General features: G+C 45.5%; 1 protein-coding gene across 2 annotated transcripts in view; it reads right to left on the bottom strand.

Annotated features, from left to right (window-relative positions):
* TSPAN18 (tetraspanin 18) overlaps nt 1-1,197 on the bottom strand; it is a 121,464-nt gene extending 120,267 nt beyond the window's left edge. Inside the window, exon 1 of one of the 2 annotated variants that reach the window (XM_050975431.1) lies at nt 1,075-1,197. The gene's annotated coding sequence lies outside the window, so the exon portion shown is untranslated. Of the gene's footprint in view, nt 1-534; nt 765-1,074 lie in introns of those variants that run through there. The other variant, XM_009102139.4, reaches the window with a different exon arrangement.
* Between the last annotated feature and the right edge of the window lie 13,893 nt (nt 1,198-15,090).

Raw genomic sequence — 15,090 nt, 5'->3', positions numbered from 1 at the left:
AACTTTTTCCCCACTAGCAAAAGTCCAAGGCGAACCCGTGGTCACAATTAGCATATACCCTGTCAGGCACAAAACCATCTCCAGCACACTTCTGCCCAACCAGCTTTGGTAGCCACTGGCTATTCAGTGAATTCTGTGCCTAGAGTCTATTAACTGCGTCCAAATTTGCTCTTATTATAGAAATACAAACAGTAATCAGGCCGAGCTCTCTAATTGCTGAGAGAAGTGCTAGAAAAAAGAATTATTATTATCAAACATATTTCACAGAAAACCTCCCAAGTACAACACCCATGAAAATGCTATTTACTCACTCACTATAACCTTTAAATACAAAAGTTACTATAAAACTTGAAGTGCCCAGTTCAGCCTACAAAACCCCCATGTGGTACCTCGCTAACATGTTGCTGCAGCTACAAATCTCTGTTAAAGAGCGGGCACTGACCCAGGGTAGCGGGATGGAAGATCAGCAAAGTGTGAAAGAGAAAATTCCTCCCAGCCCGGGCTGAAGTAAAAAAACACAGGGAACCGTCCCACCTTCCTCATCCGAATTTCAGGGGTGGTGGCGCACCCCAACACGCGACAGACGCAGTGCGGGGCGCTCCGGGCACAGCCTCCGGGCTCCGGCTCCTCCGCTCGTCTCGACCATAAGAGGGATCCCGGAGGGAGGTCTGTCGGGCGGAGGCAGCAGAATACAGAAATACCGAGGACAGGCTCCGAGGCTCCCGAAGACGCTCCCGAGGCCCGACCCCGCAGAGGTGTTACCAGCGGGGCGAGTTCAGCTGGCTGGGGCAGCCGGGGCGCCCTCCCCCAGCTCCCGTGCCGGCGGTGCTGGCGGGCGGGCTGGCTTCTCAGCCCCACAAACTTGCACGCCCAGCACCCCGGGGAGTCACGGCGCTCCCGCACATCCTGCCCTCCCCCGAGGGAACAGCGCAACGGGCGGGTGGGCGAGCAGCCCCCCGTGGCAGCCCCGAGCGTCCCGGGGCAGCGGCAGGGCGGTGGGCGCCGAGCAAAGGCTGCTGCCGCGGAAAGGCTGCGCTCCCAGCCGGGCAGCGAGAGGGGAGCCCCGCCCGTTACCTGGCGGCTCCCGCGGCGCTCCCGCGGCGGCGGCTCCCGGGCTCGGACCGGCCGGACCGAGCGGCGGCGGCTCCCGGCAGCGCTGGGCTCCCACTGCCGTGCGCGCCCCGTGCCCGGCAGCCGCGGAGCGCCGGAGCCGCCAGCGCAGCCGGCTCCACCTCCCGGCCGTGCCCCCTCCTCCGCCCCCGCCCGGCCCGGCCCGGCTCGGCCCGGCCCCGGCCCCTCCGGCTGGGCGAGCCTCTGCCCGCGCTCCGCTGCTCCCGCCCGCGCCTCTCGTCTGCCTTCTCCTTCGCCAGAAAACTTCCCGGGTGCCCTCGGCAGGAGCCGCCAAGGGCAGCCCGGGGTGACTCGTCCCTCCCGTACCGTGCCTGGGCCGTGCGGGGTGCGGGAACTGCAGCCCAGCAAGGGCGGCCCAGGGACAGCTTAACCTGGGACCCGAGAGCATCCCTGAGCCCGCTGAGCTCGCAGCAAGCACCGGAGGGAAGGAGAGCTGCCTGCTCCTCGTCTGCAGGGTGACCCCGGTAACGTCCGATGGGCTTCTGAGGCACCGGGGGGATCCTTGGGATGCAAAAGGAGAACAGGGAGGTGGGAGAGAGGTCACTCGTTGACCGGTACCTCAGTGAGAGCTGCTGAAATGCCTTCAAAGATCTGCCGGAGAAACTTCAAAGGATGACTCTGAGGGACTGGGAAGCCTTTCCAAAATGCACACCAAACCAAAGGAAGAGCCCATGTTCGCAACACGGGTAAAGCCTAGCGAAATAAGGCTTGTGCTGTTGTGTGGTGTGGGCTGTGCGTGCGAACCAATAACTTCTGAGCCTGTCAAAAAAATTCAATAGCATTTGACAGCTACAAATTCCATAGAAATAGACAACTGTCTAGAAGAGGTCATCTTTTTTACTGCTCTTGCACATGGAGTGACTGTATTTCAAGTCCAACAGCATCTGACAAGGGAATCCACAAGGGGGTTCATTTCAATTATCCCCTAGGAAAACTTCTCTTCACTGTTCCTAATGCTTAGAAAGTCCTTACCAGGTTGGAGCAAAAGAAACTGAGAGAGCAAAAAGAGTGCAGAAGTAACACTGTTACTCTCAATAACAATCAATAGCTCAGGATTAGTAAATTGGACTTTAGTAAATTTGATATACATCCTTACATAACAACAGAGAGAACAATCCTACCAGGGCCAGATCATGCTGGTGATATACAGATGTGTCCTGGTGCTGATAAGAACTCGTGCTTATTTCATGATGCTTTGGAAGATGGGGGATGCAGATTTGGACCCTCAAAGCTGAGTAGGAGAACAAGAGACAACAGGAATGTCTAACAGTGCAACGCAAAGGAAAAATAGATGTGCCAGCATCCCTGCATAATCTCTGCTAATGCCCCATATATCTGGTAATGAACAGTTACACGGCTCCCCAGGTGCAGATATTTGTTGGCGGTGGCTTTCTTTTACTTCCTAATGTGAAATAAAAATAGGGAGATAGACATAGGATTTAACAGTTATGGTCCCAAATCTATTTCTGTGTAATAGCAAAACTAGATTACACAACCAGACTGTATTTGAAGCGTATGTTTTGTTATAGTCTATTGCTTAAGACAGGCAATCATTTCAGGGTCTGATATTTTCTTGTAATGTTCGGGCCCATGTTTTTCCATTTCTGTTTTGCTATTCATTTATTTGTGTCACACAGCATGATCCTAGCTCTGCTTGGTCTTTGTGGCAGAGTAGGGGATTTCCATTTCTTTATTAGACACAGTGTGACACGAGGTAATAGCCTTGTTCCTTATTTGATTCCTTTGCAAAGGACTCACAGTGCTATTTTCCAGGAGGCTGGCTTGTCATGCCCCTTAAGCAGCAGATCATAGTTCTTTCAGGCAAAGATTACATTTTTACTCTACAGACCTGCCAAACTGGGTCCATTGATCCTCCCCCTCTACCCTCCGTAGCAATCTCACACGTGTACCCCTGCACTGTCCAGAACTGCTGCAGGACCCCACATGCCAAGCAATTTTGCTGTACCAGTGAATAAACCAGGAAAGAGTGTGTGTATCTGTCTGGCTGCCCAACACTTACCCCTGTTTTAGGGCCAAATGCTCAGATCTCATGTGGAGGGTTTCTAGTAAACTGACTGGGCTTAGTTCTGATGGAAACACCACTGTTTGAAACAGCCCCATATTCTACAAACAAGATCCTCTCCTCATCAGGGACACTCTTGGCATTTTTTCCATCAACTGCCACCCCTTTCTCTTCCAGTGACATCATTATTCTGATATTTTGGAAAAAAAAAAAGTGCGGGTGATGTATCCAAAGACTTGTATGTGTTTTCTGTTTTCCATCCTGAGTCTATGAAACTGTTTTGTAAATGAACAAAAGTCAACTACATGTGACCCCAGCTTTCAAATCTTCCACATGCTAGCATAGACACAATAGTGCTCTTACATGCTCAGCTGTGCAATTTAAGGGGCCACTATTGAAAATTAGCTTCCCGAGTTCATAGTGCTTTCACCATCATGAAGGAATTGCTTTGTGAATCCCAGCCAGCACTGAACTGAGTTTTGCATTTAAAGCTGGGGTTTACATTCTTTGTGTGTAAAGAATATAGTATATCCTCTGTGAACCTAAAGCATAACAGCAACCTCAAAATAAGCCAATTTTATGACAGATCAACATGTGAGAGGGCTGTTTTACTTGTTTTCTGATAAATAGGTTATTGGCTTGAAATCAGAACAAGCAAAGAGTTCCATGGTTTAGCCCAGAACATTAAAGCCACTTTCTCCCTTTTCAGAAGAGCCTAGAGCTGCAGCCCTCCCACTGTCTGAAAGCTCTGTCCCTTGAATATTACATCATTTGTATCACAATCCAAATAGCCTCTCTGTTACACTTCTGATAGGCTTGAGTTTTCAGCAGCTGAAACTGCAGTATTGGGAATCCATGAACAAATCATGGCAGGTTCCTCATAGGTGTAACTGTACGGATTTTGAGATAAACTTCACTCCACAGAACTCACCCATTACTTATGAATTCTTTCTTGTCTGTGCTTCACATCTCAGTTCTCAACCTCACAGTTTCCCTGTTCCTTCCTTCCCCTGGCCTCCCCAGCTTTCCTCCTGCTTCCTCTGCCTTCAGACTGCTCTCTTTCTTTTCCTATTATTCTCTCTCGGTATTTCTACTAATGCCTTTCTCAATTTGCTGTGAAGGCAGATAAAGCAGGAATACAACCCCGATCCAGCTTGGCTGTGATTCCTAGAGCTGGACTGACACACAGCCCAGCTCATTGCCTAGACAGATGGGCAGAAGGAAACTCTCTGGCATCTGCATGCTGGAACCTGAATACCAATCTATTTCCAGATAACCATAGCACATTCCAGGAGCAATCTGTGCTCAGTAGAAATCACACAGTGTTATTAACTCTGCCATGAAACTGAATGGCACTTCTGAGAGCACAAAACAAACAAGGTCTCAGCCACAAAGAACTTAGGATGACAAACTGACTGTCTGAACCTGATCACCTGCTCCCAGATGAAGACAGCAAAGTAAGAGATCTTGTTTTTCTGAAATGTCAAGCACTTATAGTGCTGACTGAGTTACACTGATCAGTATGTTCTCTCATCTGCCATCAGACTGCTTTTCCAGGACCCCTCCATCAGGCTTGGGAAAACAGCATGAGGGGGCAGTTGATGTACTGGTAGCAAGAGGTTTGTTCAAGCTTCATTATTAAAATCATAATTAAAACCTTGCCAGTGTATTTTTCAACCCAGTTTTGCTTTCCCAGGCTCAGCTGGAAAAACTGAATCTAAATTGTTTATGAGTTGGTTTCTTTGTCAATATCAGCATATCCCAATCATTTTCATCCAAGCAACAGCTAACATTTTGAATAATAAAAAAAAAATCACAGGCCCTCCCTTTGCCATGTTGTTTTTGTTTTTGTTTCTCAAATCGAGAACTAAGCTGCATTTTGAATATTCATTTACAGATTCATTTTTCCCAGCTTTGTTTTCATATTCACTTGATCACATGGTAACATACATGCATGTTTTTCTAAAGTGAAAAATCCTGTTTTGTCATTATTTCACATATCACCTCCTCGTGTCTTTCTGACCGACAGTCCACGAGATTGGAAGCAGGCTTCCAGGGCAAGAGACATGCTATTCTTTACGTGATCCAACCCATGAACAACACTTTATGCTCACTGAGATACTCAAATAGGTAGACATAATTTTCCTAAAAGCTTTCGTGCTCACCTCCCTCTTTCCTTGTCTTTGAAGTTGTAAGATTACACAAAGGAACTGGCAGCAGTGCCTAAACCCAAAACTGTAGCAGCAATGACTGAACAAACCCTTGGAATCCGCCCAGAAAAATCTCAATTAAGAGATTTCTTTGTAAAAATTTTAATATGTAGCATTGAAGGGATACTTTAAAGGCAAAATGAACATATTTAAGATGACAGCCATTTCCACAGCTAACAGCAGGAAAAGTTGTAAATCACTGGGGAAAAAAAACGAAAAACAAAACAAAAAAACCAAACAAACAAAAAACCAAACCACAACAAAAAAACCCAACAGAAAATATCCTGTCCCCTCCTTAGGTAGGTTTTTTTCCTTTTTTCCCCCATAAGTTTTCTAAAATGGAGATTAAACCAAAATATCAAGATTTCCAACTATGTATATTTTGAGAAAATTCTCAGCATGCACATTTCCCCTGAAATGTGCAGCTGAGATTTTCCTGTCCTCCTTGAAACCTTTATGGAAACTAACTCTGTTTCTCACAGACTTTTTAGTAATTTTCACTAAGAAAGAAAAAGCAAAATGGAGATCCCCATTGTACTAGAAGCCTTGGAGCTCTTTACATGTTTAAATATGACGAGAGAGACAAACACATAGGAACAGTCATCCCCATTTGCAAACAGGAAATTGAAGCAGGAAGAATGAATGCTGAAGAACTACTAGAGGTCTGTGTCAGCTCCTGGACATGAGCTAGGAGATCCTGGATCACAGACAAATGCCTTACTCATACAAATATCTATCCTCAAATGTTTTGACTCTTCTTGGCATTTGCATCTCTCTTATAACACACAGGGAGGAGGCTCAAATGCATTTTTAAAACTCCAGATGACACTAAAATTGTGAAGCTACTTTTATTCTCATAAGATTTTACAAAGCACCTTTCTCCTTTAAAAAAGAAAAAATATTGAAAAACTAAGCTTCAAATATATAACAAACATAGCTTCAGGGTTTATTGTTCCTTGAGATGTTCCAATTAAATAACACCTTATTGGACAGTTAAAGTTCTTCACAATTTTCCTGTCAAAAATGTGGTACATAGCTCACAGGTATCTACAGAAAGCAGCAGTAACTGCCAGGGGGGAGCTAGAAGTGTTGAAAACTTCACTTCTGACAACAGTTAGATGGTCACCCTGCAATTTGTTTCAACACAGCCAGTTGTGTTGCCATAACATGTTAAACATCTGCTAAAAACATATGGAATCCTCCTGGGGGATGTAAGACAATGCCATTCATCAAACTATTTCACTGCTTCCCTTCTCCCCAAATGACTCCCTCCAGAGAGCCAGCTGAAGAAAAGGGTTCCAATGTCTACATGCAGAAAGGGATCCCTAGCCAGAAAAGTGGTGATAGCTCCCCCTGGAACTGGGAGAAGGTCCTATACAAGTAAATTCTGCTGAAGCACATGTAAGGTGGTTAAGGACAAAAATAAAACAGCACATCATCAGAACTCCAAAGCAGGCATCCCCCTCCTTAGGTGGAAGGAGGTAGCATGGGGTTCTGCAGCAAAATCCCCATTCTGCAGAACTCAGTTTACATGGGCACTACCAGGCTAGCTGGGGGACTGCTGAAATAATGACCTTGGGCATGGAAAGACCTAATGTTTTTCCCACTATCACACAAAATAGAATGTTATTACATCCAGAAAATGGAACTGTCCAATGCCTAAACACCAGGATGAACGTTCATGGCTGTGTAAAATTATTTCAGAAAGGCTATAAAATGCATTACTTGGAGTGGTGACAGTCAATTTTCATGGTGTGAAGGTTGCTGGATGTCACACATGATCCCAGAATTTTTCATGATCAGATTTGGTGCCCTAAGTGGGATGTAGCTTTCCAGATCTGAACCTATCTCTAGTGACAAATGGAGATGACATATCCTGACAAGATTACAAAGCAATGATGGGATGGTGATGCTACTATAACCTCATTGGGATAGCTGTCAAAAACTACAGAGCTTTCTTTTATTTCCTGAGGCTTCTGTTGTTTTTCTCAGATATGCTACTTTCTATAATAAAAGATAGTACTTCTCTGCAGACCTCTTTTCACTTGTCATTCACACCCCTTCCAAGCATACACACAGTGAGGGCAGGAACAAAACTGCACAAGTTTTGCTTCTTTTTTCCTCGATCTCAAGAGCCCTTTTGTGCATTTGTGCGTAAGGCAGCCCTGCCCTTCTGTCAGCAAAAGGGAGCTGGTAAGTGAACAGAGCAGCCAGAGGGGTATGGGAGCTGTGGAATTCCTGAATGCTCTATAGTGGGATTGGGGCTGACTCGGTACTAGGGCAAGATTAGTTATTTTTAAAAATGTAGTCATAAAATTAATGGTCCTTGTGAACCCTTCACCAGGCACTAATTAATCAGCCTTCCCTTTTTACAAGTGAGAGCAAATGAATGCCAGGAATATGCAGTGATTTTGCCAAGTGGGCAGTAGGATTAGATTTATTAGAATTTAGGGCTTCTAATCTGTGATCAAAACTTGATTGCACCTCTGTCAGTTACTTCAAATGTGAGTTTTCTTTATCTGAAGATGAAAATCCTTTCATTGGCTAGGCACTCATTAGTCAGAACAACTGCTATACAAATAATGTTATTTTGCAGCTTTAAAATGTGGACTTTGTAGACCACCATGGCACACAGGTTGGAACTATGGGAGTCACTTATCTGACTGATTCCTGCTACGAATGTTTTAAACAACATTGTGAGTTATTAGCTGCTGTTTCCCATCAGGAAGAGATAAACTGTGGATTTATTAAATGTTGGAGCCAATTTCACCCCTGGTTTTACTGGACTGATTTCAATGAAACAATGCCAAGGACACATTCTCTTAGCTAAGTAGCCCATAGCCACCTACTGCATTAAACTTATTGTACATGCATCACAAAAGCTTACAAAGCAAGAGGAAGGAACCATCCTCTTGATTCCTGTGTTCTGAGCTACCCTCAGTGAAGGACTCAGAATCCAGATTATGTTTAAAAGATCAGCAAAACTAGTCCTGCAGACTTGCAGTCCACTAAAAGGTTGAATCCACCAAGCCCCTGAAACCTGAGAATTGTGAAAATCCTGGTAAAGCCTCTAAAGCTTCCTGCACATCCCTCTTGTTGTAACCAGGGCCTCTGTGCAACCTTGCCATGTTTTGACACTTTCTGATCCTCCTGGCTGTGATTCCAAATTGCAGATGTGGCTGTGAAAGTTAAAGGCTTTAAGAAGAAATTGTTAACCAGATTTTCCTGAAATCCTGTCCAGCAGTCGAGACTAGAGAATTTAGAGGGAAACAGGAGTTTGCCCAAACCACTTCTGCAGCACTGCTTTTAAGATGATTCCCGTTGCTCTAGAAGAGGTGCAGAGTGGAAGAAGTGGTGCAAGCCCTCAGGTTAGCTCCTTTTGTGCAGTATACAAACCAGTCTGTACATTTCTATATTCCTCCTTTTCAGTACACCTCACTCTCCCACTTTCACCTTCACTTCTCTAGGCTCATTTTCTCTCAGTATCTCCAGCCCTGTTGTGTCCTCTGAAGCTCTTTAATTCTTTTCTTTCCCCTGTGTATCCCTCTGATAACCCTCCCTCACTACCAGGTCTCTATGTTGTCTTCCAGGCTGTCTCATTTTGGTTCTACAGATAAAGACACAAAGCAGAGAGTGAGTAGTGGAAGGGGGGGGTCCACAAAAAGTCAGAAGAGGTTTTCCTCTTTAAACTGACAAATGGGGGCAAATCCCTCTGTTGCAAGCAGACACAATGAGATGTTAGAAAGGATGAGAATGGAAACTCTGCCTTTCTTGGAAACAGCCACTGAAATGAAGCAATAGTTTTGGGAAGCCCAGGGTATTGGTAGAGCAGCTGGTCTCCTTCCAACTGGGATTTGCTGTGTTTCAGGGCTATAATCAGGCAAATAGAGAATTTGCCAACCAAGGCTTTATTCTGTGTGCCAGGGAGCAGCCATCCCTTCACCTGAGCTAGAGATGTCTTCACTAATGTGCACAAGTCACTAAAGAGCCTTCACCCTTCATCAGTCAGACAAGTGCAGCTGAGTGTGCAGCAGGGCGAGCAGAGGCAAGGGGATGGCAAGCTATTAAGGATGAAGCCTAATGGCCCCTTGAGAACCCTGGGAGGGGGGAAATAAAATAAAATTAAAGAAACCCCTCACCTGAATTTTAATCATACCCAAGGGAAGACATGAGATTTAATACAAAACATTACACAGCTGCTTTGCTACACGAGATTAACTTCATGTAACAGGATGAATAAAAATATTCCCACTCCAACTTTCTAAAGCATTCTGCCCTGAGGCAATGAGAGAAATAGCACAGAATGCAGAATGAAGCAGGGGGATGAGCTAGAGATGCTTTTAAGCTCTGTGCAAGTCACCCATCCAAAGCTGGGCTCTGACACAAATCTCCTTCAGCATCTCAAATTAATAATTCATCCTTAGCTGGGTGATCATTACAAGATCTCTTTCTCTAGACAGACAGTCAGAGAGAACAAATGTAAGAGTTAATGCTGGCTGGCAATACTGTGAACCTCTGAGAGCAACAGGCTATGACAGCACTGCTTAAGTTCTCCCAGTGCTGTGCTGAGTGCCTGGGCATCTGCTAAAGACTGTAAATGTGCACGGATGAGGACTGACCCACTTCTGCAATTGCAAGCTGGAAAGCCTCCCAGATGCACACATGATGTTTTGGCAACACGGAGAGAGAGAAGTTTATGGAAACTAGGAAAAGAGTTCAGAAGAGGAGTGTGAACAAAAATACACAAACAGAAAAACATCTAGTTCCAAACTCTTTGTTATCAGTTATCCAAGATCAGTTGCTGTCAAGGTCAGTTGAGATTTTTGTGGTAGAAATGAAGCAACTTCTCTCAGCCACCAATAGAAGCTGTAGGTTCACATCACATCCTGTCAAAGTCATCAGGGACTTGGTCACAAATTGATTTACAAGAACATCAGCTGGAGATATAGCTTTTTACTTTCCAAACTGTAGAGTAAATGCATGTCCCTTGACAAGTAACTTTTCCTGGTAACCCCATCAACCATTTATGAAGCCAGAGTGGTATTTGCTTAGTGCTCAGCATGACAGGCAATATGCATTTCACAAAATACACCTTCTTCCATAATCAACAATTTAGAAAATGAGCTATTTACTATTTTTGCTAAAAATTATCAGAGGCATCCAACTGATCATTGTGAACATTTTGTACTTGTCCTTTGGGGATAGCAGTCCCATTAGATCGTGGAAATCAAGGAGCTTCTAGCTTTGACTAGGCCTTGGAAAATAAATCCAGATCTCAACAACTGCTATGAGTCAGACATGATTTTCTTCTTTTATGCCAGATGAGAATTCACAGCTTGACCGTGATGCCAGTCACAGAAATAAGAAAAGACAGAGTTGCCTAGGACAGCAATGTGCTCAGGGACACCATGGTGCCTGCTTAATCTCTGTGGGAGCTCTGCAAAGGCAGGCTGGTCGTGGCTGTGGCTGCTCAGACAGAAGTCAGGGTTATTCAGAGCAGATGCAGCAGTCACCTACCTGATCTCTCTCAGGTGTCTGGCAGTAGTGGTTGCAGCAATCCCAGCTCCCCTGTGCTCATCTCTTCAGCCTGCAATTATGGTTGCACTCCTTCCTGCTGCTCTTCTCTTGCCTGTGGAAACAGCAGACTCAGACCAGTCCATCATCTTGGGGGCTGAAAAATTCAACTTTCTGTTTGCTATGGAGAAGCCTGGAGTCACCCCCAGCCACTGGTGATGCTCTGCAGCTGGAGGTGTTCTGAGTGAGATGTAAATCAAGATACTTGGTCATAAAGCAGCAAGTGACAAGTCTTGAAGGAAAAAAAGGTGTTATCTTTAGTAACCAGGCCAAATGCCAGCTCCAGCTAAGATAACAGACATTCTACTGACTTCCTGCCATTTTCCTTCAGTGAAATATTATCCTCTTTACTTCCTGCCAGAGTGTCATTTAACACTGCTTTGCTGGTCTACTGTGATTTGCTCAAAGAAAGCTGCATTTCAGTAAAGACTAAAGCAACTCCACTACATTAGAGATGTGCCCAAACTCTGTGATTCAGAATGAGATTTATATACATATTCTGGAAACTACATGAATTCAGTAGTTCAGCTTAATTTTGGTTAGTGAATTTAGCAATAATCCTTTATTACAGGAAAAAAGTTATATACATGGATGGCATGAGCATTCTTGTTTGTATCTGGAAAGTAAATGTCACTAAAATAATTTTCTCAGAACAATGGCAAGACCCTCTTCCTGTAGCACTCTGATCTCACATTCCAGCAATCATTAATCCTATCCCCTGGAAACAGCTCCTAGAGACAGCACTGAAGTGCCCTCCAAACAGGAGGTACCAGCCTGATGCTGCTGCCTTGTTTGGACATGATGATCTTAAAAGGCTCTTCCACCTTAAACAATTCTATGATTCTGTGATAGATACTGGCCTATTACATACATCTACATTTGCTGCAACACCAGGTGGGATGGGGCTTTGAGCAACCTGGTCTAGTGGGTGGCATCCCTGCCCATGGCAGCAGGGTTGGAATAAGATGATCTTTAATGTCCCTTCCAACCCAAACCATTCTATGATTCTATAACACTGCAGTTTTGCCTCCACAATGCCTTGCAGACACCGTTAGGTGACACAAATGCTTTGCCATAACATATTACTTGAATTCCAGATAAAACTACAGCAAAGGAATTTATTGCTACCTGTATATTTGCACTGGAATATGTCAGTGTACCTGAGAAGATGTAACAGCTCCCAAAGCAGGCAGGAGGAAATGTTGTTTCTCTGTTCACAATGGGTTTCCTCATCAATCAGGCGTGTTCATTAAAGCTTGTTTCCTTTAGCAGGACGACTATAAAGGGCAGTTGTGGAGGAGGAAAAGGAGCACAGACTTATGACATGCCATTTTCCAGGATTTGTCCTGAAGATGAATTTTAACCACCACTTTAATGAGGCTGAGTCCTCACGAATGGATGACCAACACCTTCACATTCTAGTGTGACAGTACAATAACAAGACAGCCTCTCAACATGTGTGAGGCCATGCCTTTCACAGGAGCATTAGGTACTGAGCACAAATCACAGGCCAAGTAGGAAAGGCAGAGCTATTCACTGCAATTCAGGGAGTGTCAGAGCCTCAGGATCCATAAGGTCAGAACTGCTATAGCTAATAGGCAATTTCTCCATCAAGTGTCACGCTGTTCACATGTTCCTGCTTTGCCCTTTCCTCCTGGGGTGTTGATGGTGCTGTTGATGAAGGTGGGACTACAGCCAGCTGTTCCCTGACACGAGGTGTGCCAGGCAGTGGGATACTGCCCTGAGCTCCAGAAGCTGTCAAAGCCATCATGGATTTATATTCTGTGGAAGTAATTAGGGACTCCCCGTTGCTTCTCCACTCGCCTCCCATTTGTAGGGCAATCACATCAGACAAGAGCCGTGCTCAGTGAACACTGCCAGCCTCCCCTGAAGCCAGTGGGGACTATTAAGAAAGGTTACTGGGGCAGATGGAATATTCCCCACTAGAATGCACACGCAGAGCTATAGATTCTGCCTTTGAACATAGCCTGTGGCAATTTCCAGCAGATAAATGAAACATGCTATTCTCATTTGTTTGGGTTTTTTAAATAACGATTTGCATCACTTGTTGCTTTTAGTCATAGTAATCCTATCTCCAGTCTGTGGTAGAGACAAATTATTTTCTTCTTCCCTATTTGCCTGATTTTTTCCATTCACTTCCTCGCTGTCTTCACAACTAATGCAGGCATACAGAGCCTTTGTGCTAAGGGAGTCTGGAAGGGGAGCTGCTGCTGCTCACCAGACTCCTTTTGTTAAGGTTTGCAAGGGGAAGGGACTGGCCCTGAAATGCCTAAGGAACATTCTTCAGCCAGCTTTGGTCCTTTCCTCATGACCAAAACTGGACTAGCAGTTCAGAGGCACAACCTGAGCTCATTTTATCCTCTTGCATCAGGCAAAGGCCTTTATAATGCTGTGAGTTTCTGAGGTCTTGGGCTTCCCACTGTTACGAGAGGCTCACTGGGGGATAAGACCCATGAGTTTTGCCAGGATGAAAAGCCAAGCTTGTGCAGTTTCCTGTCTAATAGCACATCCCTCCAGCAGAGTCCTTGCCCTCCCCCTCGGGTGAACTGCCACTGACCCAGCGAATTCAATTAGTATGGTTCTTCCTTTATCAAACAAACCCCACATGGCCCAAACCAAACATGGTGCATTTGAAAACAAATGGATTGAAACAGCCCTAATCTCGTCAGACCCTGTCCTCTGTGCTCCTTCCCTCCAGTTCAGCCTACCCACAAACACAATCAGGGCATCGTCAGGATCCCATCTGCTCTGCAGGGGAGTGGGGAGCCTGACACCCTGCAGAGCAGAGGGTATCACTGATCTGGGCCTGTATCAAACAGACCATTACAGTGCCTCCACAGTGCTTTTGGGCCAGTTTTCTCACTGCTGAGCTCTAAAGGAAAGGGGAAGAATGCCTCAGTTGAAGTCCTAGGAAGAAAGCTTGTGTAACTTTGACTCATTCCTTTTTTCCCATGCACAGTGGTGATGCAGTATGCTGTCATATGCAGTCTGGACAAACCCCACTACCTAAAGCACTTATATAAATCACCAGAGCAGAAAGCACAGCACCTTGACTGGAAGGCTCTGAATCACTTCAGCCACTCCATATGTGAGGATTTTTCCTTTATACCCCAGGGAAGTTGTCAGTGCTTCCATTTCTGGGGCTCACTGGTCAGCTACACCTGTCCTAGGATGCATGCCAGCAAAAAGAAATCCCACATCAAAGTGGGATTCCCCATCTGACTTGCCCAGAAGAAGAGCCCAGCTCTGATGAGGAGAAGGGAGTTTTCTTTGCTGGCAGATTGGCACAGACACAGATGCTGCCCCTATCACTGCCATCATAAATAGCACAGACTTGTTAGGGAACCCTCCTCTAACACCACACATTGACTTGAGGTTGTCAGAAATTCCTGGGCACCCCCAACACCTATTCAGACACATCTCCCATGCTCCACCTTCTCCTAGCCAGAAGAGACCAGGCACAATCCCTGCTAGCTCACAGGACATGGACTCAGAGGAAAGCTGGGGGCTGTCCCTACCCAGCAGTCCCCAACAGAGTTGCCCTTTTTCTTTGGGACACAGATGGAGAACAGCTTAAGTCAGGCAGCACATCTCAGGTGGGTGGTTCCCAGGGAAAGCCTGGTAGAAGAGGATCAGAGCCAGTGCAAGTGTGGGAGGGCTCAAACAGCACTGCCATCAGATCTGGAGGAATGGGGATTTGCCTGAAGACAGCTCTTGTGTTGTACACTGAGGACATGTGCCAGAGACAGGCTGTAGGACCAGTGACACACAGAGGAGCTTCAAATCAGGGCTGAGAAACTAGGTAGCCATCGGGGCTGCAAAGACACTAAGAAAAAAAACAATCTATCTTTCTTAATACAGCCCATCCCAAAAGACTTCCTCCATGTGGTCATTCAGAGAGCAGGACACTTGAGCCACCTCCTGTGGCAATGCCCACTGAAGGCAGTTTCTCTGACCTGCTGGGCAGTCTTTCTCATTCAGCCTTATCCCTCTTGGAGGCAATCTAACAGCAGGAAGGAGGCAAGCCAGGGGCAACTGTTAATTCCAGGAAGAGTCAAAGGCAGTGAACATATTCCCTTTATACAGCCTTTATATATCTGTTTTCACGTATAAAACATGCCTTAGGTGAGT

Source organism: Serinus canaria, chromosome 5 (genome assembly GCF_022539315.1).
Source record: "Serinus canaria isolate serCan28SL12 chromosome 5, serCan2020, whole genome shotgun sequence".
Classification (NCBI taxonomy): domain Eukaryota; kingdom Metazoa; phylum Chordata; class Aves; order Passeriformes; family Fringillidae; genus Serinus; species Serinus canaria.
This window is presented reverse-complemented; position numbering and strand designations above follow the sequence as displayed.